Here is a 25,180-nt window from a genome sequence, read left to right as displayed (position 1 = left end):
CAGTCCGGTTAGCTCAGCTGGTTAGAGCGCCGTGCTCCTAACAATAAGGTTGCCGGTTCGATCCACACATGGGCCACTGTGAGCTGCGCCCTCCACAACTAGATTGAAACAATGACTTGACTTGGAGGTGATGGGTCCTGGAAAGACACACTTAAAAAAAAAAATTAAACAGAAAAATCCTTAAAAAGAAAAAAAAGGAATAAATTTGAAAAAAAAAAGATAAAGTAGATCATGTCAATCCCCTTCTTAAAACCCTCCTCCCCCTGCTCTTCAAACAGAAGCCAAAGTCTCCAGGCCACAACTGATCTTGCCCTTCCCGACACCCCAGCCTTATTTCACACTACCTTTCTTCTACCCACTTCTGCCTCCTGCGGTTCTGCAAACACACCAACCTTGCTCCTGCCTCCCAGCTCTGTACCCAACTCTTTGAAAGAGTCTCCTCTATCATCTCATGACCGATCGTTTGTTCTCATGTGAGCTTACCAGTCCTCTCCTCAGAGGTCTTTCTGACCCCTGTCTCTCATTATTTTAAGCTCCTGCTCAGCCCCATCCCCATCTGGTATTGTTCTCTCCCGTTTGTTGGTTTATTCTATGTCTGTTACTTCCAACTAAAAAGTTATCTCCCTAAGAGCAGATCTTGCCTAACATGTTCACCCCTGTTTCCCCAGTGCCTAGAGCAGGGCCACTTATGTAATAGATATTCAATAAATACGTGGTGAATGACAGGAGGAGGGAGGGAGGATTGATGGGTGCTGCAGACTCCAATTCTGCATGATGTAGGTGGGCAGTGTTGAATCCACCCCATGCCCTCCGAGGCCCAGGAGGCATTGTCAGGCTGCCCGAGCAACGATGCCAACCTTGTCCCCTGGTTGTCCCCCACCTGCCAGCCTGCTCCCTCAAGGTCTGTCCCAATCCCTGTCTTTCTGGCCAAGGCCTCTATTGCTCTTTCTGGCTCAAGGCAACCCAGCATTGGCAGGGCTCAGGATGCCGAGGGCCCCACAGCCCACACTGGCCTCCCTTGAGTGGGTAGGCAGACCCAGCCCTGTTGCTCGGCTCCGTGGAAGCTCAGCGAGGCCACAGGGCATCCCTATTACTCCCAGCAGCTGCTTCACAGCCATGTTTCTGGAGCTCATGTCAGGGACCCTCAAAGCCTGCAGTGATTGCTGGCTCCACAGTGATTGAAGCTATTTGCCTTACTCCCCAGGATGCTCACAGCAGGCAAACACTGAAAGTGCAATGCTCTAGAGCCCCCTGCCTGCTCTTCCAGGGCTCTGGGGGCCTTGGCTCTTCTGGAACGATGATTGTGGATTGAGGCAATCAAGTCAGAAAATGCATGCTGGCTCCAACTCAGGCTGGCAGGCGGGTCTGCAAACATCAAAATTACCCAGTTCAGAACGAGGCCTGGCTGCTGAGAACTGTTCATTTGGGAGTCTTCTGTGTGGTGTGGATCCAGGTGGCCTCTGTGGTTGGAGCAAGTGGATGGTTTAAGGAAGCAGAATTGGGCTTTCCCCGGTGTGGGAGGCAGGATTCTAGGACAGCCCTCAAGGTTCCCACTCCTGGAACATAAGCTCTGTTTGTAATCTCCTCTGGAGCATAGGCGGCACCTATGAATGTGACAGGATGTCACTCCGTGATTAGGTTATGTTATAAGGAAAAGGTAAAGGGACGTTGCATGTGTAATTAAGATCCCAAATAAGGTGATTTTGAGATAATCAAAAGGGAGAATCCTGAGGTGGGCCTGACCTAATCAGGTGAATGCCCTTAAAAGGGGGACCTGGCCCTTATTTGCAAAAATAAGAGGGTCATGTGGCAAGGAACCAAAAGTGACCCCTGGTTGACAGCCAGCCAGGAAATGGCCCTCAGTCCATCCATGCAAGGAATCGAACTCTGCCGATAACCGTAATGAGCCTGGAAGTAGACCTCAGGCTCCAGATGAGAATGCAGACCCATCTGACCCATGGAGGGCAGCCTGTGAGACCCTGAGAACAGCCCTGCCATGTGGTGCCCAGATGCATGACCCATGGGAACTGAGATAATAAATGTGTGTTGCTTTAAGCCTCAGGGTTTGCAATAATATTGTTACACAGCAATAAATAGGGAATACACTATCCTGGGTTCCAGAAAGGCTGTTGTGGGTTCCCAGTGCTGTCTCTCCAAAATCAGAGGGCTTCTACCCATCTTGTCTCCCTCTGCTCCTCTACTTAGCGGAAGCTCATGGGTATGTGGGGTAACATGGGGGCTCTATTGAACAAGCACTAATTTAACAGTCATAACAGTGTCCTTACTTGAGTGAGGGGGTTGAATTAGAGCCTTCGCAACATTTTTTCCAGTATTCCGTAATTCCAGGATGTAACCCTACATGTGGGGGCACAGAGGTGGCATGGCATGCTGAGTAGATCAAAGCACCTACAATTGGGTTCTAAGATGGGTTTCAAACCTAGGTCTGAATGACCTAAGGCCCCCTACTCTTCCTTCTCCACTAAAACACTTTGGATTTTACCATTGCATGGTCTATTTGGACCCATGGTACAAAACTTAACTATAAAACACTCTCTGATCTGCACCAGGGCATTTCCATCAAAGACCTCAGCCCCATTGTTTTAGTTTTTAGTTCCAACTTTATTTTCTATTTTATCCTGGAAGGAATGGAGAGAATGAGCTGCTCACTGACACTGGCTTCAGGGTACCAGAGGTGGTATTGGCATTGATGCTCTATTGATAGTTTTTCAATATGATGGTATGATTCTCAGGAAGTCAGATACATTTCTCTCTAAAACGCGGTGGTGCAGCATTGTTTGGTGCCCCACTGCTCCCTTTTATATATACTTTTTTGTCACCTGGAAGCTGAAGTTCTGTGTTTACTGCTGCGGTGTCGTCCTGAGACGATGGCAGCTGGCGCCTCCCTCCCACTCCCCTGCTGGCAGGCTGGAATTAATTATTCCTCTTCTCAGTCCTTACCCTGTGCCACTTTATTTTTAAAGTATTAACAGCAGTAAATGGGACTTACATTTTGGTCTGATGCTTAAAAACAAATCATTTGGTCCCATTTGCTTGACACCCCTGCGTGAAATCAACCCTGAAGTCACAAGATGCCACAAAGAGAGGGTTCTCTGACTCCTGCAGCAGGACACTAAAAGCAGCAGGACCTGTCAAAGCATCTGGTTCACAGAAGCTAGATGAAGGAGCACAGATAATGGGTGAGTGTGAGTTGGAGGATGTTTAAGGACACAGAGATTCAAAGATGTAAAGCAAGTGGTCACAGTGCCCAGGGAAAGGGGGCCTGGAGGACATAAGGGATAGCCCACTGCCCGGAGAGAGAGTTTGGAACACAACAGGTACATAAGGTAATTCCCTGGAGCCAACTTGAGAACAACAGATAAAGGAACAGGATAGACAAAGAAGAGAGAGCAGCATTCTGGAGAAATGGTGGTACCGGCTGGGCATGGTGGGGCTTTCTCTCAAATCAGCAGGAGAACAGAATCCCCGCCTAAGTGGGGTGGTGATTACAGTGGATGGTACTTAGTCTTGACGATGGATCTGGATGAGACAACCCCAGGTCTGCCATTTTCAAGCTGAGGGACTAGGGGTAATTTATGTAATCTCAGTGCATCTTGGTTTTCTCAGCTGTAAATTGAAACTAATAATACCCTGCAGGCTGTCATGGGAGTCAAATGAGATGATAAAGCAAAGACCTTAGTTCAGTGCCTGTCACATGGGTGCTGAATAAATGGTTCCCAGTAGGAGCCCAATGAATATGCATGATGCTTGGGATGCCTGGACAAGAGTTTACAAAACTGTAGCAGCCATTCTTGAAGCTCCACCTGTGTCTCCTTAGCACCCACCTTTCCTGTATATTCTGAGCGTCTCTACTGCAAGCACCTACCACTCACTGCCTTAGGGATTTCAAGTCTTGGGAGTAGACATCACCTTCCACAGGGCTGGGTGCAAATTTACAACTCAGGGAGCAGCCCTTAGCCACTGAGGAATAAGAATTGGCCCATAAATAGCCTGAATTCCTTGCCCTGGGAGTGGGGGCAATTCAGGACTGAGTCCCAGTGGGTGGTAACTTGCTCACTAATGCCCCCTGTATTGGCTTCCTTCCAACCCCATCTACCTCCTCTGCTCACCTACCAGCGCTTCCTAGGATCACCTCTCACATAAAACATCCTTCTCCCAGGGTCTGCTTCTGGGAGGACCCAACCTTTAACTTTTTTTTTCCTTTGGTGGCTCAGTAACCTGAAGCTCGTGAACGATCTGAAGGAGTGGCCAGGGTCTGGTCATCAGGGGTCTGCCAGGTGAGCTCCAGATGAAGTGAGCTGAGAAACTGTACAGCCAGGATTCAGGATGTTCTTTGGAAGTGCCTGACTAGACAGCTGGCTGAGTCAGACATCCCCTGCTCATCCATGAAAGAATGAAGACGAAGGCTCTGTGGGTGCCTGCTGCGGAGCCCCATGCAGGGGCCTGGCTTGTTTTCCATGACGCAGCAGCACCGCTGGAAAGCCTTCAGGGTTTTTTCCACTGCCTCCTCCCTTGGGTTCCCATTTCCAAGGCACTCATTGGGCAGAGGGTTGGCTGAGAATTGTTTCTGCCATGATGGGGAGCTCTTGCAATTAGAGGAGAAAGCAGGGTTTGCTTAAACAGGAGGCACTTCTGGAAGGACAGAGAAAAATCTTCAAATACAGTTGCTTTCACTAAGACCAGCCCAAACGAAATTTCATATAAAGAAACATCATCACAAAACAATAAGAAGCTGATGGTTTTTTTCCAGATTGAATCCAAAAAAGATTACTCATCCTCGATGTTCAGAGAAAAAAAATTCCCTTTTACTCTCCTGTGAATTGAGCAGACAGCTGGGTCTGTGACTGCTTATCTTGGAGAGATGCAGTATGTTCCTCTTGACCCAAGGGTATCTAACACTTACACTCCAAGGCTCCAAGTTTGGCTGGGGAAGAAACTGGAAGGCCTACAGCACCAGGGTCATAATAATCCATGTCTAAATTCCCTGGTTTGTGGAATTTAATGGAAATGATGTAGTCCCAGGATGGACAGACAGAGCCTATGGTACATGAAGGGGATTTCTTTGACTTATGCTTCTAAGATTGGTGGAAGCTGTGGTAGACGTGTATTTTTTTTTTGTGCAAAAATGGTTATGTAATTCATCTCTCAGTATTCATAACCTTCAGTGGGCCTTCCCACACTGACTATGTGCTTGGCCATGTGAGAATTTGGTCAATAGGACAATAGCAAAACTGGCCTAAATAGACGTGAAAAGTCCTTACACATTGGGGTTTGCCTTCTCTTGCTGTTTTTGGAGGATGAGAGACAAGTTGCCCTAGCCACCAACAAGCACCAACCACCCTTCATGGACCAACAAGACCTCAGGCAGCCTACCAACTGACTGAAGAATCACCTAGTTAACCCACAAAACCATAAGCAATAAGAAATTGAATAGTTGCTGATTCAGGACACTAAGTTTTAGGGTAATTTATTATACAACAAAAAATAACTACGTCAGTCTCCCAGCTATTATTCGTGCCTGGATGGCATGTAGATCCACTCCTCCCTCCACTTCACTGGCTTTCTCCTACCTTACCCCTGAGAGGGATGGAGGAACACTCAAACCCTGCTGTATCACCAGGGGAAACATCAGATGTCTTCATATCACTTTACAGTTGTTTCGGGTATCTCAAAATATCAAATGTTCTCACCACAACTTTGAAATTATGGTAGTTATTAGCCTTCCCACCAAATATTGTTATTTAATGCTTTAATTAAAAAGACAATAAGTTACTATATCACACATTAATAACCTATTTTGATAACTGTACTTCCGTATAATTGGTTTCCTATGAAATCCTATGTATTTTATTTTATACATTAAAAATATCACTCTGCATAAGCTTTACCAGACTGCCAGTAGGGTCAATGGGAAAAACAAAAAAGCTAATTCTATTCAGGTAAAAATTAAAACTTGATTAGTCTAGTTAGTGCATATTTGCTCAATCTTGTCTCTCAAAATATTGACATAACTTATGAAGACATCTGTAAGAAAAAGTTGTGGCAAAATAACCCAGGAAACTTCTAGTTGTATCGGATTCTGGCAGATCACAGAACTATCAAGAATGCAAAACTATGGTAGGCAGTGGAATCAAACTCAAATTCTTATAGGAGCTATGAAGATAATAAAAATGTGTAGATGACACCAGGTATATAAAGACATGCGGTGTTAGGTTCTGGGGCAAATTGGAAAGGAAATGCCCTGCCTGAAAGCATTCAGATTTAAGATATATGGAAATCCAGCACTGCCCAAATAAAATATGTTTGTGGATGGTATTAAGCCTAGAAGTCAGACATTTTTCGTCTATGGATTAGGATCAAAATCAGACATCAATCTTCCTCCTTGAGCTGGTTCTGCCATTGACTAAAGTAGTGCTCTTTCCAGGACAAATTTCTTATGTCTCCGCTTTTTTATCTGCAAATGGTTATGGTTTCTTTATCATCTTCCTGTCCAAAGTTGTCATGAAGTTTAAAAATTAGATCATAGTAGGGGAAACAATTTGGAAAAAAAAAAAAAGAAGCATCATTAAATAGATGCAGTGTGAATCAATACAATTGCTTGGTAAGTGACCTGATAAAAATTCAGCCTCTGAATATAGGACACTTTTTTTTAAGTCACCAGCTAATTGCATCCTAAAGTGGTATCTCAATAATGATCAAGGAATCCAGAGGACAACTCTGATCCATTTGGCCAGACTTGTTAGTAAAGCCAGGAGGGAAAAAAGCCGTAAGAGCCATGCATGTGAGTCTCAAGCCCTAATGTGGAAGACTAATTTCTAATTTAATAATACACAAAAGCTTTATTCAAGAAACCAAAGTTGAAAACAAGCTCAAATCAATAAAACAAAAGAAAGAAAAATCAGACTCCTGGAATGCTAGAGAAAGTGGGGATCAGAGCAAATGGAATGAAAACATGACCTTGAACCTGAATTTGCTGGTCCAGAAACAAGATCTTATGGCCTAGTAGCATCTTTGCACCTATTTCTTCTTCTATAGTCTGTGTGCCTCCCTGCATCCCATCATTCAATCAGATGCCAACCTTTCATGTTAAACGTCTCACTGGACCAGAGATAACTTGCTTTATACTGGGTCTTTTTGGTGATTGATGGACAGATGGGCTCAAGTCAATGAATGCAGAAGCAGAAGGTTTTCCCTTTCTTCCCCCTTCCTTTTCTCTCCCTTTTCCCCTCGCTTTATTGCGTCCAAGAAATTTGTGGAAAATTCATTATGGTTGGCTGGGATAAGGACTTACATTCATATTTTTTTCCCATTGGGTCACGTATGTTTTTATGAATCCCACATGGGATACAGCATATGTAGCTATAGAAGAACGTGGAAGTATAAGTTGTAGCCTTAAAGGGAAATCCACCACCTAGTTAATTATCCTACGCCAAGATCCTTGGTTTGGCTCTCATTTTTCAGTTCATCAGCCTAACATAGGCCATACGTGTCCCCAGCTCATCAGAATATTCACGCACATACCATGCACATAAGAGGCAAAGTGAGCCAGAAGAGGAAAAAATTGGACCAGAGGACCAGAGTTATCCTTTGTTTCTGTCACTGTGGGCTCTTTGAATTTCATGGAGTCTCTTTCACTGTACCATGAGCTATAAGTGCCCCAGGTTTTGAAATCTGAGATACAAATAAGAAGATAATGGGAAAGCATATGTATGTTACTCAGACCAAGGTCTAGTTTATTTTTATTGCTGATAAATGATGGAATCAAGTGCTGAGGTTCTGATAAAGGTTTAGAGTGAATGGAAAATAATAATCATTGAGACTTCAGATGATTTGGTCTCTGCTCAAATGCCACTTCTCAGAGAGGCATTCTCTCATGACCCTTTGTGAGAGCGCCGAATCCTAACCACTAGACCACCAGGGAACTTTCATGACCTTTTGTAAATCTGCACTCTGCCCTCTTGGGTAATCACTCTATCCCCGATCCTGCATTATTTTATTCACAATATTGTCTGTCATTCTCCATTACAGTGTAAGCTCTATAAGAGTAGAACTTTATCGGCTTTGTTCTCTGCTTATTCCTAATGCTTAGAACAGTGTCCATCATATAGTAGAGGACAACAAATATTTGATGAATAATATTTAATGAATGAATTATAATGAGAAGGGAACATCCTACAAAACCAGAAACTCTGAGCCCAGAAAGATGTGAAAGAGCCATCTTTATTCACTTCTGTTATGTTATTCTATGTTCTTGAGGGCAAGTCATTTCTTCTTCCAAAGCAACAGAGATTTTGCCTGTGGTTTGTTATCCATGCTAAGGTTTTGAAGCAAAGATGTATTATGTCTGTCTTGAAACTGGTTCTAGCCTCGGTTAAATTGTGTGGTTCTAGCGTGTGAGTCATACTCTTTCATGACACTCCACACTCACAATTTATTGGTGTAAGCTGGGCACCTGGCCCAAGCTGGGCCAATCAGAACCCTTCCCTGAGATTTTTGAGCATAGGGTATGGACAACCAATGGCAGTTCCTTTTCCATAGTGGATGTGCAGGAAGTACAAATTCGGTGCTCATGTTTCTAGGATGTGGAGGGAGGAACTGGCTTTTTACCAAGAGAAGTGAAATCAATGTAATGAAAGAAGCAGGGACAGGTGGCAGAGAAAGAGCCTTAGTAGTGTTTAAACATTGGGCCTGAGTTGTTTCTGAATCCCAGCGACCTTTCTGTCCTTCTCATGGTTTGACTGTTTAACATTTACTCAGATCTTTTGAGCCAATAAATCCTTATTTTTGCCTAAACCACTTACATTTGGGTTTCTGTCATGTACAAAATCCAAATAGGCATAAGCAATATAGCTAACTTTTTCAGGAAACTCTACCTGGCGGCTCAGAATTATAGGAATGTTCGAACCCTGCTTTTATAGACATTGGGTCACCATTTGAGGCCAAAAACCTCTAACGATAACAACAGACAGAGAGGTTTTCTGATTGGAGTGTGGAGCTGTGCTGAAGAGAAAATTTGGAAGAGATGGAGGCAGAAGTGGCAAAGCAGCACAAGGAGTAGAAAGAGAACTGAACTGTGAGTCAGGAGCCCTGGATGCAATGCTCACCCTGCGACTTTGGTAAGGGATTTATTTCTAGGCCTAGTTATTTGTCATTTTTAAAAAAATGCCATTTGTAAGGTTTACCTAAGCAAACCAAATCTCTGATTCTATATGAGATGAGGGCAGAAAAGAAGGGTGATGTGAGCCATCAGTATTCTTTTCCCAAGGTCAGATCCAGGGCAGAAAACAACAAATTGCAAAAACGAATGAAAAGGGGCCAGGCCTCTTCCTTTCGCCTGAGGCAGTTTCTTGAGGGGCCCAGAGAAGGAGCAATGAGAACTGCTTTATCTTTTTCACAGTGGGTACCTTTCCTCTTTGGTGTCCTTCAGAGGCTGCAGGCTGGGACTTTAGAAAGAAAAAAGGGTTTGTTGTATCATTTGGTGAGATTTTAAATTTTGATAAGTTTGGAGTAGGGGAGAGTCCAAGAGCCAGATCCATTGTTGCAGGGGGAAAAAGCAAAACAAAGGAGCCCTCTGTCCCCCTCCCAAGACCAGTGTCCTCATTCTATAGACACTCATCTTCCTTATCTTTCAAATTCATTCTGATGAACAATAGCATCTTTATTACTCTGTCAGCAGGGTGAATAGAGACTTCTATCCAGTGGCCCAGAACAGATTTTCTCTCTCCTAGTCACAACGTTTGCAAGGTAGAGAACAGTGGAAACACCACATCCTCATCAGACCCAGTTTACGATCAATGCCAACACTTGAAGGAGCTACTAAGATCTCTAGGACATTTGTTCTCAAACTTGAGCATGCATCAGAATCACCTGGAAGTGATGAAAACACAGAACACTCTGGCCCCATCTTAGAGCTTGAAATTTAGTAGGTGTGGAGTTGGGCCTGAGAATTGCATTTCTAATAAACCCTTGGATGCTGCTACTACTGCTGGTCCAAAGACTGTAGTTTGAGAATCAACGTCCTAGAACAATGAGTCATTGATTGTGGAGGGTCAGTAGCATTGCACTTGGGATCTTAAATTCAAACTCAAGTTCTCTCTCTTATTAGCTGTGTGAAGCTCTAAGGAGGAACATTTTCTGCCTAGCTCAGCACCCACTTGGTTTTTTTCTCTGCGATCAGCCTCCCCACAGCAAGCTGGCATTTACTGCTCCTCCAAGCTGCACAACTCCTGAGGCAGGTTCTGCACCTTGGGAAGGCTGGTGGAGAAGGGAGGTAGCACCTAAGGTACTCTAACTGTGCTGTCTGATTACAAATATCTCTGTAGCCCTTTCTCCTTTGGTGGGTCCCAATGTCTAGACTTGGAGTAGGACTATTGTGATTCTGGCTGCTGGTCCTAGTTTTTCCCGCCCCCCAATCAGTCTTTAACAAAAAGCCTGCAATTTTCACCTCTAACTCCTGTCTATGAACCAGTTGATTCGTGGAGAGGGAACCAATTAGCACCTTGGAATCTTTGATAGGACCTGAGTCAAGTGTGGAAAATAACACCTATGATTCAGGAGGTTGCTGTAGAAATTAAATATAATACTTACTACAATAGACAGTAATATAATAACTAGCACATAGTAGACACTCAAAAGATAGTATGGGTTTAAAAAACTTTTCCCAAGCTCTCTTGTTTGCCTACATTTGCAGGAAATCTCCCAAAAGCAGAGTTTAAGGTCATTGTTGCATACAGGATTGCTTTGGAAACCTTTTCCAACTTTGAAGAGAAATCATTCTGTGAAAGCAGCATGTGGGCAAACATTTTGATGTTCATATAACTTGTAGGTTCTATATTTATTGGTTTATAAATAAAGCTAAAGGTTTTGAATGAGGTGATGCATGTAGGAATCATGTACCCAAAGTTGGCTGCACCGCGAAAGGGTGTATTTACACCCCTTTGCTTTCACGTTGTGTGTGCATACAAAAACTCACATGCACACACACAAAATTTAATAAGAAACCCAAACCTCCCCAACAATAACAATAAACCTTAACACAAAGCTGAACACAAAATGAAGCTAACAGATGTAGCTTTAATAATGGTTCACTAAATTGCTTATAGCAAATTTCTTTTTCTTGAGCTAAAGAACAGCAGGAAATTTTGCAAATCATCTTATTTAACTCCTTAAGGGCCTTGAAACCCAAGGCATTAAGCAAGAGGGGACCAGTGTTTAGTTGAACCATAATCGAGTCTCCCAACATTATCCTGAGAATGGGCCATTCCCAGAGATAATATTCAAAGGCATTTTTAAAATCCTCCCTCAAATAGAAAAATCAAAGACAATCGACACATTTTCCCCATTTTACCATGCATGATACTCAAGCTAAAAAACAAAACAAAAAACCCAATGTGATACCAAGCCAGTTGTTTCTTTGAGCAAACTCAACATCATAAAGAGAAAACAAAGCATACCTGCAATAAAGAACATTGGAAATCTGGCATGGCAAATGGCAGATAGTGAAACGTGATAACAACAGATCCTTCCTCTCTCCTAGAATGGTGGAGGTAACAACACTTCACTAACATTAGCTCCTTTAGGTCTCATGACAACCATGTGACATATACATGGCAGCACTGCTTTCTTTTTACAGATGTGAAAACTGAGATTCAGTTAAGGTAAGTTGGGCAGGCTCATAGAACTGAAGTGGCACAGATGGGCTAAGTATGCAGTCATCTGACTCTCAATTCGGGGCTCAATAAGCTTGTCTGGATATTTGGTTTCTCCCGGTCACTCATACTATTGTATCTGGCCTGGCCTTTTAGCCTATAGGACTGACTTCATTGGATTTTGCTGTCTCATGTTCTATGTCAGGAGCATTCTTTCTATTAGAAGATCTCGATGCGTAACTCACTGGAATATTCAGTCAGAAAGACAAGAATTCCAAACTCTTTTAAGGTTGCCATGAATGAAATAATGTATGCCAAGGGTCCAGTGGAGCATACCATAGGCATTCAATAAGTTAATTACTTTTTTTCTTGTGGTCAAGTAATGCCTTCACTCTAAACTGAGACAGTAGGGTGCAGAGTAACTGACCAGTGGTTTTAGACTTGTTTCAAGAAAAGAACTGGAAGAAATGCAAAATTTAGTGTTCGGATGGTGATGGCTATTTCTTAATGATAAATGGGTCTATAAAGGAATTGTTAAATATATATATATATATATATATATATATATATATATATATTTAAAAAAGATAAATGGTACTGATTTACTTATCATAGTTAGGTTTATTTTTCTATCCTATGTAAGCGGGCATTGGATGTTTGAAAAAAAGTTAGAGATTGATGTGTTTGGAAGACACTTTCTAAGAAGCCTTGAAGTCAATGTGGAGAGCTTATACATACCATGCCAGCAATTCTAACAGAGCAGTAACAAATATATGACCCTGAAGGCAAGGGTTGGCCTAAGCTACCAACCTATCCCCCGGTGACTATCATCTATATCTCAGTGGATGCATGTTCAGTAGTATCAAAAATATCTTTTCCATCTTAGTAAAAAGTTAACTATGTATTTCATACATACCAAATAGCTTGGTTTTATATGTGAAATTTAATTTAATCACCCAAAGGCAATGGTTTTTCATCCCTGAATATAAACTTGTTTTTAGCAATGCTTTTCTGGAGAATCTTCTAATTCTTCATTAGCATTTTAACCCCTGATTCACAGGTGATACAGCAGCAGGTCAGAAAAATAGATTATTTGCCAGAGGTTGGCAGCTGGTTGGGGTGGATCAAAGTGCTTGCTTGGGACATAATTTTATTCCAACATTTAGGGTGAATCTACATTCCTGAGTTGTTCTGATCATAACATTTGATCAATTAGGGAGGAATTACTTATGTGGTAGAATTCTTATCTCTGCAAAGGGGTAACGGATATCCTCATTCCCTCATTCATTTCCTGTATACCTGGTATGTGACAAGCACTGTTATAGACACTGAGGATTCAAAGATGGTTAAGATCTTGCCTTTCCTCTCAAAGGCTTTCATGGTCTATTAGGGAAGAGAAATGCATAAGTACATAGTCACACAGCAAAGGGGTAAATCTTACAAGGGAGATGAGAACACTGCTTATTGATAAGAAGAGGTAAATTTCTAAAATCAGGGGTTGGGAGTAAATTTCTAAAATCAAGGACTAACACCTGGGAGATTGATCCTAAATCTTTGAGTCTTATTTAATGGTAGGCAGTTTTCAAGGGGGTAAGTGGATTGGCTTGGGAGGTATTGTCATGCAAAAGAAGCTTCTGTTTCTTTCTGTCACCCTATTCTTAACATTGCTCCCTGAATTTGAGTTGAGACTAAGTTATCCAGCCTAAAAGGTGTCATGTATCTTGAAGCTTGACCTGTTTTCACTATGGGTGGTGGGAAATGGCCTATGTAGGGAGAAGTCCATATAGGGAGAAGTCCCAATAGACTGGGATACTGGAACATAGACATGTATTTAAGGGAAATTTTAGTGAAATCCTAGTTAATTGCCATGTAAATAGAAACAAATTTATATCATGGCATAACTAAGATATTTATGAAGTTCCTTGATGGCTTGATGGTGGATACTGACCACTCAGTAGAAACCTTTAATCGATTGCATATTTTGGATAGAGAAACAAGTTACTTTCTAAGGTGAGTTAATGTCTTAGATTCTAAAAGGGACCTCATGTGAAACATGTCTTCTGAAATAATAATACCTCAAAAGGGAATGCTCAGGAAAATGCATCGAGGGCAGAAACACACCTATTTTATTTACTGCTCTATGTTCAGTAACCAGTATAGTGTTTTCCTGGTACATGACAGATACTAAATAAATATTTGTTGAATGAATTAATTAATGAAGAATGTCATAATAACAGATGATTTATGTTTGAGGAATACAGGGACAATCATCTTGGAATTGAAAGAAGTGGATATATTCAGCAGTTTCTCAGGCTTAATTCAGGAACACCATCTTGATTTCTAGTGTTATAGTGAAATTATAATGGAATTCCCCATTAAAAGAAAATGTATTTCACACGACTAATGCATATTGAAAACATTTGCTAGTGTTCTTTCTAGCAGGGATTACTGGTATTTACTTCCCTCTGCTTTCTGTTTATCAATGGAGAAGTTGCAGTGTGATTTACTTACAGCTAGCTGTCAGACCAGTCTTGGACGAACTGCAGGAAAATTTAATTTACTGTTCTGCAATTTGTCATCATTATTCTTTGAAACTGTACAAAAAATATATATGAATAAAGGAGATCGGTAATTTTGTCTGAGATTCTCCACGGAAAGGGAATTCTGTTCAACCTGAAGAACTCTCAGAGCTAAAATAGGAATGAGGTAGGAGAGCAGAATGACTCTGGCCTCACCGGGCCACCTACAAGGCTTTCATTTGCTTACCTGCTGTTATCAGTAAAGGACAGAAAGCACTAATTCAAGCCTGCAGGCATAAAAAAGCCATCTCCCAAACTGAAAATCTGTGACCAGTTTGGATATAGGAAGTGATGGGGAAGCCTGGAACATACGGAACCTACCATTTTAACAGGAAAATAACCTTATTCTTCGAGCATAAAATGGACCATCTTGGAAGACAAGATGAGGTGAGTCAGCAGAAAGTGCATTCTCAATTTAAGCATGAGATTTAAGACACGCGATCTTTGGGTAACAGGAACAAAATCAGATCCACAACAACAAAACCTAAATGCAGAAGACAAGGTAAATGAATTGTTTCAGTATTCCCTTCACATAGATCGGAATTCGGCTTCCTTTATTAGCTAAGAGGATCAAATATATTTTTTCTGGACCTAAGAAAGCAATCCATAAATCTCATGCAGCTGTCATTCAACATCAATCCAGAGCAGGTGTTGTAATTCACTTTGAGTTTCGCTAGAATGGTTGTTAAGCATTTAAAAGGAGACATTAAAGGCAAATCCTTTCAACAGGATTTTCCTCCATCTCTTTTTGGAGATACAGATGTGTTCTGATCATCAGCTAATCACGACTTATGCTAACCTCTTGTGAATCAGCAATAAGAAAATCAGGTAGGATCTCCTCTTGCAACATCATGTTTTATTTTGGGAAAGATGCTGAAATCTGCAGTAGAAATGGGGTTGTAGCAACAAGAATAGGGCTTTTCTGAAATATGTGGATTTAATTTACATATGACTATGAATTTAATTAATATCGTACTGACAGTTGCTAGCCTCTGAACTTCAAATATCCAGGGCTTTAAAAAGTCCTCCTCTCCTGACCCTAGTCCTTAAAACTGTTTTGGAATGTTATTTTACCAAACCCCACCCCCATCCTCCAGATTTGTTTGAACTGGCAACTAATATCATGTGATTCAGGTCATATGGAAATGTTACTTTTTAAATACTTAAGAGTTCACAGATTCTATAAAAGCTTCTGTTTTCCCTTTACTAAAGTGACAAAGAAAGAAAAAGGAGGAGTGAGTAAATAGCAGTTAATAAATTCATTTAAGTTAGACATAGGAGATGATCAAAAGGGGTCTAGAAAGGAATAAAAAAATAGTTAATTAGGTTGAAAAAAGAATGAGGAAAAGTTCAGCCAGGTTGTAAAAAATAGTCTGTGCCAGAGAGCAATAAATCTGATTGAGAAGGACGGAGATCCCCAAAGCAGTGATGAGTCAGATCATGGCTTTGAGGAAAGAGCCAGGATTTCTTACATTTGACCAGACAGACTGAAGAAAGATGATGACAAAACAATTATTGAGGAAAAGAAAAAAAGAGATTGAGGAGGAGGGGGGCTGGGGATGTAATTAATCTTACAATAGTGGAGGAAGTCAGGTCTATTACTAAAGCAGTATTAAGGCAGTGCCAGCTGAGACTATTGGGTCACTGGATCCAGACCTATTACCCAGGGTTTTCAGCACTGATTTCATTGAATTCTGAATGGTAGGAATATTGGAAAACTTTAGTCCAGTTCTATCATTCTGCAGATGAAGGAACTGAGTTCAACAGTGGTTGAGTGACTTATTTAAAGATGGTATGATTCCAACACAGGAAATTACAAGCAGTTGCTTCAGGTCTAGAACCAGGTCTCCTGCCTCCTGCTCACCATCCTTGCCATCACACTCTGTTGCCCAACTGAGGGGGAGAAGATAGTGCAAAAAAAGCATGTACGTTCTCAGCACCTCATTTGACAAATATGAAAAATGTGGATGAAGCAAGAGGTAGAGTTAAGAGCTTAGTCTCTGGAGTCAGAGGATTGCATTGAAATCCTGGTTCTGCTCTGTGATGTTACTTAGCCTTTCTCTGCCTCAGCTTTCCTATCGGTAAAATGGGAATAATAATGATACCTTGGCTACAAGGTTGTTATGAGGACTAAGTGAGCTAGTACAGGTAAAAGCTTTTAGAATTAGTGACTCACTCGTCTCTCCCCACAAACCTATTCTGATGAATCACTGCCTTGGGTACCTGTCTTTCAAAATCAGATTTATGGTTTACTGAATGTTATCTAATATTATATATAAACTCATATCACTATGGTTTAGTTTGCATCATTAATTCAGAAATCAGAAACTGCTTGGACTTTTATATTGGGTAAAATGCTTTGAGATCTTTATGAAGAAAATTATATGGAAATGAGTAGCTATAATCTTTACAGCAATAATAGCAATTCTGAAGAGTTCATGGTGCAACCAGAGTCCTCTGGCAATTTCTCTGAAGTCTCTTACTTCTTCAAAGATTAATTTTTTTCGAACTCTCCACTCGTCATGCCCTGCTTCCTCAGTGCTATGTCGCCTCTCCTCCCTCCCTCTCATTTGATATTTGGAAAGCCCTCTGCACAGTCAGTCTGACCTCCTCCTAAAGCATCAAACCTCACTACCTCCAAATTTCTCCCAGGGAGTCAGCTTGAAAATCAAAACGTTTTCTTAAGGATGTCTCTTCTGCCAGTATTCTGGGGAAGAACACATGAGGATAGTCCCTTGACACTTCAGAGCCAGAATGGAAATAGCAACAAGATTTATGTCTGCAGTTGCTATTTCTTCCTCCACACAAAGCCATTAACTATTTCGGTTCAGCAGTTCCGTCAGCATTTGGAAATTTAAAGCTCTGCTGAGAGAGTAAAACATTAAAAAAGAAGTGGGTATAGTTTAAGCTAGCCCTTAAATGAGAGTAATCAGCCAAAGTCACCAAGGATAGTCGGGGGAAAAACAGGATATAATGCCCACCTCACCTTAGTTTTCCAAATTTATTACCACAGCATCTTTTTTGTTTTTTCACTTTTAGCCACTGGAGCTTATTCTATGTATCATGTTGCATGAAACATGCACAGAAAAACTTTTTTTTTAAAAAAAATATCTTTCCAGCCAGTGTATTTGACAATGCAGAATACTCAGAGGGTGCAAGAGACGGTTATGCATGTTTATTATTCAAGTGTACATTCTGGGCACCTCTCATCACCAGATTCCTGACCCACTTTTCAATCTCTCTGGTAAGTGCTCATCTTGAACAATTTGTTTTAATCAGTAATGGAAAACTGAAACTTGCAAATAACTTCTGGGCAAGACTTACAAATTTATCTGTATCCTGAAGAGTGAGCATAAAAGATGCCTGAATGAGGACTGATTCTTTTTAAAAATTAATCATCCCTTATGATAGCAATTGCAACCCTCTATTTCTGGAAGAATGCAAACTCAATCCAGTCTGTCAATAGCAATTCCTAGATATTAAAAAGGAGTTGATTACTTTGTTATGTCAGCCTCTGCTCAGAAATCACTTTAGAGGACAAAGTACCAAATCCTCAGCTTGGCATTCAAAGGCTTCCACAGCAGGCTCCAACTCTTCATTGCACCATATTCCCCTGTACAAGCTTCACACTCCTTCCCAATGGATGAACATTTTTGGGGCTGGCTGACCACAACTTGGGCTTGCCTAACTTGTAGTTCTGCCTATGCTGTAACTTTTGCTTGGTTATAGAATACCTCCCTCACCTCATTGTAATCTCCAAAAGGCCAGCTCAAGTCCTAACTCTCAGATCATATTGCATTATTGCGGTCCTCAGAATTTACATTTCTTACTTTTGGTCATGTTCACTTGGCAAATAATGATATATGCTCTCATGATTTTTCTTCTACTGTTTTATTGCATTTTCATTCTGGTATTATTTATTAATTTCTGTTATTTATTGTTTTTAGAGCTAAACTTATTGAGGTCAAAGACCATATAAGCATGAGACTTTATATCCTCCACGGGGCTCATTTATGTATCTGGTGCTCACTGATTGATCAATATCTTCCTATCAGGTTGGTCCCTGCTGACAAGGTATGACACTGCAGAAACATATCTAGCACTGAGGCTGAAAACACCAATTTTCTTATCTTTATAGTATGGTAAAGCAGTTCCATAATGTGAGAAAAACAGTTTATTCATAGTGCATCATCTAAAAAGCAGATTTATCTATTTTCTCCTTTATGCCTTCTCTCTCAACCTTTTTTCTCAAATTATCTCTCATTTCCACTAATCATCAAAGTCTACACGTTCTGCTTGAAGACCAGCTGCTACAGGCAGAAACATCAGCTGGTTGGTAACCATCACTTGGGTTAACACTTAGAGCTTAAGAATGTCTTTAGACAAGCTAATTAGGGGCAGCTTGGACTGTGTTTGTGCAAGTGTGGGTGTGCATGTTTACAACAAAGTAAAAATAAAATTGTGAATTCTTGGGAGGTTTTACATGGAGAGGTTAAGAAAATTATAAATTGTTTTGTCTTCTGAGTGTCAAGGTGGTAATTCAGAAAATGCCAGTGAGCAAATAAGCGGGTACTATTAGAGGGTCTGTGTGAATGTTTCCTGATGCGTCCCATGGCCATCTGCTCCTGCCTCTTCTCCCTGTATTGCCCTGAAGTTTTAAAATTTAAAATAGGACATCTCTTGATTTTTCCTGAAGCTTATCAATAAAGGAAATGTTAAATTCATGCTTCAATATGTTTTTCTTTAATTTCTCGGTAAGCTATTCCAGAATTAGCTCTATAATTTTGCACATCGCCACTTCCTCCCAGATCGGTGCCCTTTGCCAGCTTCACTGCAGTCTTCTACCTCCACACCCCCCACTCCAGTCTTCCACCAGCAAACAAACCCAGCAGTAATTACTAATGTCCAAGCACATAATGCCAGCAATGCTAGGCTTTTTCATTTGATGCAACTACGCAGAGTTGTCTGGACATGTAGCATGAAGTCAGAGCCTTTTTGAAGACTCCTACCTATCTTTTCTCCCCTCCTCCCATCACTAAAACACAGTTGTTTATTTCCTCCGCAGATTACAGTTATAAAATTCTTCCATGCAGTTCCATACTCTTGAATAATAATTTTACATCACATACAACAACAAATCAATATATATTTATGTGGAAACACATGGTTTATCCATAAAAATGAAAACACTCGGAAATCAATGGCTGGGAATGAAAGTACTCTGTCTATGTGGACAGGGCATTTTGGCACCTCTAGTATGTAAATGATTGGAGCTATGACTAACTAAACACAATCCAAGATCTTATTTTGAGGCTTTTCAGGGGACCATGATAGTATTTTTTCAACACGTCGTATATATTCTTACATATGGCACTGTTACACTTATTTAACACTACTCAAATAGTACAATTTTACTCCTGGTATTTTAATGCAAATTTTATCTGTATCAAATGGCTGGAAATATCCTGTGATAATTTGCTCACTGAGAGGCTCCAAGTCTCAGAGTAAAAAATGGTTAAATTACTTATCACCACCTCAGCAAAATCCCGCAATGCCGTAATAGAAATTGCAGTAGATCTTTAAGTCAGAGTCCAGTTTCAGTCTAACACCACGGTCCTTTCCCCAGCATTACCCTGAAGGACATAGTTGGGTTCACCTGAGGAAAACCAGTCTTAGTTGTCAAATCAGAAACTATCACTGAGATAACCAATGCCCGTGGGAATTACTTTCACTCACTCTGAAACCAGGGCTGAAAAGAGTAAATTTACACCCCATCAGACCTGTAATTTCTAGAGCTGTCTTTTTTGTGGGGATGTGCTTGGGTTCATGCGTAATTACAAGGATGGAGGAGAAGGAAGAAGAAGAAGGATTCATTCTCAAAGTTGATTCTGCTTAGTTCAACTACCCCATTATTTTTATCAAACAGAAATATATATGGATAAATATAATTCTTATAAACAAACCATATGGCAGCTTCACATACACCTCACTCATGCCCACCTAAGATCTGTAGATAGATCTACTCTGTGCCAAAACCAAAAATAAACAAAACCCTTGATATCCGACTCAAGGATAACTGCATATCTTTTCAAAATATGTTTATTTCTTAGCAAAAGAAGGGAAGGGGGCAACACAGAAAATTTCCACAAGTAGACTACTACTTTTTTAAAGCTTTGCTGGAGCTGAGAGGATGGGAGCAGGTAACTGCCAGCAAAGGAGTCCCTATGGGTAGGATTTATTTTTCTTTTCTTTTCTCCCCTTCCTCCCGTCCTCCCTTTTTTCTTTTCCTTCCTTTCTTCCTCCCTTCTTTCCTTCCTTCCATGTCTGCTCTGTTAGGGGTCTCTGTGAGACCAGGGTCTCAGAGATGCCGTTTGGCCTCCAGCCCTGGAACATCTAGCCCTGGTCAGGAAATCTCTGCCACAGATGAGACGCCGCGGCCGGACCGCTGTCCGCCGTGCTGAAAGATTGAGGGTGTCAGAGCGGCCCCTCGGTATTGCTGTCCAGGGTCCTGAGTGCGGTTCGCCGCAGTCCCTGAGGCGAGACCACCCCCGCCAGCCCTCCGCAGAGCCCTCCCACCCAGCACGATCCGCCCGCCTCCCGCCAGCCTGCAGTGGACGTGGAGCAGGCGGCATAAATCAAGTCTGTGGGGCATGGAGGCTGCTGTCGCTTCTGCGGCCCAGCTTGCCCGAGGCGGGAACAACCCCTTCTCCTTTCGCCTCCCCGGTGCCGACACCCTGCCTTCTCCCCCATTCTTCCCTGGGTAATAGCGCCCTAACGTCAACAGTCATAATAATAGGATCAGAACGACAGAGTTGGCTTATTTTGGTCTACAGAAAAAAAAAACACAACAAAACAGCCTAAACATCTCTGGAAACTGCATCGCAAAATGGAAGAGAGGATCCCACTAGTTTCAAAAGATTAAGTTATTATTCAGCACGTATCCTCGCGCGTCCTCCCAATCGCTCCATCTGCAGGGTCCCCGTTCAGCCCTTCCCCAAGCAGCTCACCCCGAATATACTTTCTAAAGCCCCAGGCGGGAGTCTAGCCAGACGCGCACGTACTGAGCACCGCACCCTAGGTGCACAAATTCTTGTATTTGCCCAAGCTCACTTGGGCTGCCCCGCTGTGCTCCCCGCTGGGTATACGGTCATCCGGATCCAGAACCACGACCCGGGGAGTGGGCCCCTTACCTTAGCTTCTCCAGAGGGTGCTGTTCGCCCGGCCCCTGCGGGTTGCGAGTGTGCAGGAGCCGCAGAGTGGGGAGGGAAGGAGAGACAGCGCCTGACCTCCCCGAGGTTTCGTCTTCAATGCAACGTGAGCTCTGCCCTCATCAAAGATGGCCGTCCCTTTTGACGTCAGCAGCTTTTAATAGCCGTCTCCTGGAGGGGCGGGGAGAAGTGTGTTGTGGGGGAGGGCTGGAGGAGGACGGAGTCTGGGAGTGGGCGGAGAGGTGCGCTGCACTGCAAACCTGCGCGTTTCAGTCTTTTATAAACACCCGAAAGGGACGAGTCGTGTAACTCCATTTTAACATCCGGTCTCGGGCAAACACACTTGTCCCACGGCTGGTTTTCTGATATTCTTTATTTGCATATGTGTACGTATGTATATATATGTATGTGTGTGTGCATGATATATATGTACTGTATGTATATGATGTATATGGATTATATATACATATACAAAATTTCCCCTGCTGAGTTGAGTGTTTAGTTGAGTCATTGAAGGAGAGGGGAAGGCAGAGGAGTAGAAGGCGGGGGGGGGGGGGGCGGGGGGGGCGGGGTGGAGATTTCAGCTGGAATTTGTTGTTTTCTGAAGAGAGAGGGTCGGAAGGGGCATCCCTATCCACCCTCATCAGCTCCATATATGGACAGACTACGTGGGTTGCTATTTTTATGAGTGATTGCTTCATTTTATTAAAGCAGCATCGAGGCCTTGCAGTTCGCATTAATGTGGTCAGCTGGAGAGACTCGCGCACGTTATTTTAAAGTACGTCAGAGCAATTATCGCTGAGAGATATGAAATGACTTAGGGGGGAGAGAACGGAAGGGTAGTTAACCCAAACAGCGTGGGTTTGCTGGAGTTCAAGGCTTAGAACTGAGAGTTGTTTGCGGAGGGCAAAATAGATGACGCTGTTTTCGGTTGAATTTGTCCTGGATTTCTTACAAATAGTCCACAGAGGCGCGCACACGCCTTATAGAACCCTCCAGACTTTCTGGGGGAATGCGAAGGGCTGCGGGTCCAAGGATCTCCCGGGCGCTACAAATTCTGGTGGTCCATTCAGCGCGCAAACCCTGGGTACCAGTCGAGGCTGGCTTGGGTGCCAGCCCAAAACTGGGTGTGGGCGAGAAAGGGTACTTGCGCAGGTCATATGACGGATTAAAAATAATAATCGTGAGCAATAATCCTAACTGTCCTTCTTTATTGTGTATTGTGCGCCCCGAGAGGGGAGGTATGCAAATGGTTCCGCGGCGGCAGCCTCTCGGATGAATCACAGGTGTTTGGGAGGCTGGCGCGGGGCTCCGAGGGGGGGGCGAACTGGGAAGCGCGTGGGAGGTGGGGGACCTCCGCTGAGGAACTGTTTGTACTTTTCCGGAAAGGATGTGATGAGAAGTCGTGCCTCGAAATATTGAAACTTGATGGCCTCTTTTAGGTGATGGAAAATCCTTGTCTCTGGTCCGGGAAAATAACGCACCCTTCGGTCGCACCACTCCACACTCCCCGCCACACACACACACACACACACACACACACGTGTTGGCCTGAACACCAAGCTTTGGTTTTTAATTGCACACTACAGGAGATGGAGAGAGGGAAAAAGGGAGGGAGTGAAAAAGGGAGGGAGGGAGGGAGGGAGAGAGAGAGAGAGAGAGAGAGAGAGAGAGAGAGAGAGAGAGAGAGAGAGAGAGAGAGAGAGAGACCCAGGAAAGGAAAGGAGAAAGCAGAGTTGTAAAGGGGGTGTTTAGAGCAAGCAGAGCTATAAATATTTAATAAAGAATGTCTTTAATTGAAATAAGTGAAAGTCCTTTTTTTTCTTAAAGATTCCATGGTCCAAAGGGTATTCTGAAATATTGTTTTCAATAATAATTAACAAATAGGGTTTGAAATTTATTATATTTGAAATTTATTAAAGCTGGATTCCTAAAACAAGGTACGTTGCTGAAATTTGCTTAAATATTCATTAAACATTTAAGATTCTTAAAACAATAAAGAAGAAAATCTGCGTGGTTCTTAGACACTTAATTGCCAGTAAAACTAGTGATACTTCTTACTTTCATTATAAAGTACACTGGAATTGGGCTGGGAGAAGTGGCGACAAATGCAGTGTCACTACAAAATCTTTTCTAGTATCACATTTAAAAAAAAAGTGATACTTTTTTGGCATGAGGAAGTTTTGGGGGAATAAGCTTGCAGTGAGGAGAAATAAAACATGTTTATGGCCCTCAGACTGAAAGTCATTCAGCAGAAAGTTTTGTGAAGGAATGGAGGAGGTGAGGGATTTTCCAGAATTAAAGAAAACAATAAAATAAAAGAGTAACTACGTCACTGATGTAGTCTCTTCCTGCTGGCAAAAGCTATGTGGCAGTCACAGGGGAGGACTGGCGTGGTATTCTGGATTTTCAACTGCTGATGCCCCACACTGACATTTTAAGAAATTACAGGTAAGAGGAGAGAGGCTGATTCAAAGCATCACAAAAAATACCACCGGCTCTACAGGATTATCTTGTGGTGGCGGCAGCGTTTTCCAGCTACCTGTGCTTGTGTTACAAATGATGCTGTTTGAGAGGTTCTCCCATCTTGTTCTGGGAAAGGTATTGGAGTCTAATTTGAGAAACATAAACATCGGATAAATATAAGTCTACTAAGGATGATCAGATAGCCTTCAATGTATTTTTAATATGATAATGAAATTTTCTCCCCTAGGGTTTTCTCACTGCTTGATTAAAAAAAAAATCCATAGTCATCCTTGATAATAGGAAACTAGCAGATTCGTGTTAAATCCCACAGAGAAGAAAGGTGATGGAAAATTTGCCCTGAAATGATTCAGATTAGAGAGCTTAAATAACCTTACCAAGGGCACAGCTAATATATGGTACAGCTGGAATTTGAACCCTAGGGCCCAAGTTCATAATCACTATGCTTTACAGGCTCTTTCAGCCCCTTCAGACTCATCTCCTCTGTATTAGTTAGGGTTGCCCAGAGAAACAGAACCAATAAAGTGTGTGTGTGTGTGTGTGTGTGTGTGTACACATTCTCTCTCCCCTTCCTCTCTCTTTCTCTCTCTCTCTCTCTATCCATATATATATGTGTATATATATATATATATATATATATATATATATATATATATATGCAAATAGATTTGTTACAAAGAACTGGCTCAAGTGATTCTGGAGACTGACAAATCTCAAGATCTGCAGGGTGAGTCAGCAAGCTGGAGACTCAGGACTGCTAATGATGGTGTAGTTCCAGTCCAAAGGCCAGCAGGTTCAAGCCCCAGGAAGAGTGGCTGTTTCAGTTTGAACCTGAAGGCAGGAAAAAGCCAGTGTCCCAGTTTGAAGGCAGTCAGGCAAGAGTAATTCTCTCTTTCTCTGGAAAGAATCAATCCTTTTGTTCTATTCAGACCTTTAGCTGATTGGATGAGGCCCATCACATTAGGGAGGGCAATCTGCTTTAATCAATCTACTGATTTAAATATTAATCTCATTCAAAGACAGTGTTATAGAAGTACCTAGAATAATTTTTGACCAAATATCTGGGCATCTGGCCCAGTCAAGCTGACATAAAATTAACTATCATACCCTCCTTTTATAGCTAACCTTTCTGCTTCAGCATATTGGGGTTTGTGTACGACTTTTCATTAGCAGCTTTAGAGTTCTATTTGCTAATGGGATCACTGACCACAAAGTTTGGTTGCGGTGAATTCCAAGAGAGGGA

At 42.1% G+C, this 25,180-nt stretch overlaps 1 protein-coding gene across 2 annotated transcripts in view; it reads right to left on the bottom strand.

Annotated features, from left to right (window-relative positions):
• The window catches only part of SNAP25 (synaptosome associated protein 25), a 79,350-nt gene extending 57,748 nt beyond the window's left edge, over nucleotides 1–21,602 (bottom strand). Inside the window, exon 1 of one of the 2 annotated variants that reach the window (XM_081034706.1) lies at nucleotides 21,436–21,602. The gene's annotated coding sequence lies outside the window, so the exon portion shown is untranslated. The remainder of the gene's footprint in view (nucleotides 1–21,435) is intronic. The other variant, XM_081034707.1, reaches the window with a different exon arrangement.
• Nucleotides 21,603–25,180: the final 3,578 nt, after the last annotated feature.

The sequence above is a fragment of the Rhinolophus hipposideros genome (assembly GCF_964194185.1).
Source record: "Rhinolophus hipposideros genome assembly, chromosome: 22".
NCBI lineage: Eukaryota > Metazoa > Chordata > Mammalia > Chiroptera > Rhinolophidae > Rhinolophus > Rhinolophus hipposideros.
Note: the sequence above shows the minus strand (reverse complement) of the source record. Positions and strands in the feature narration are given on the sequence as shown.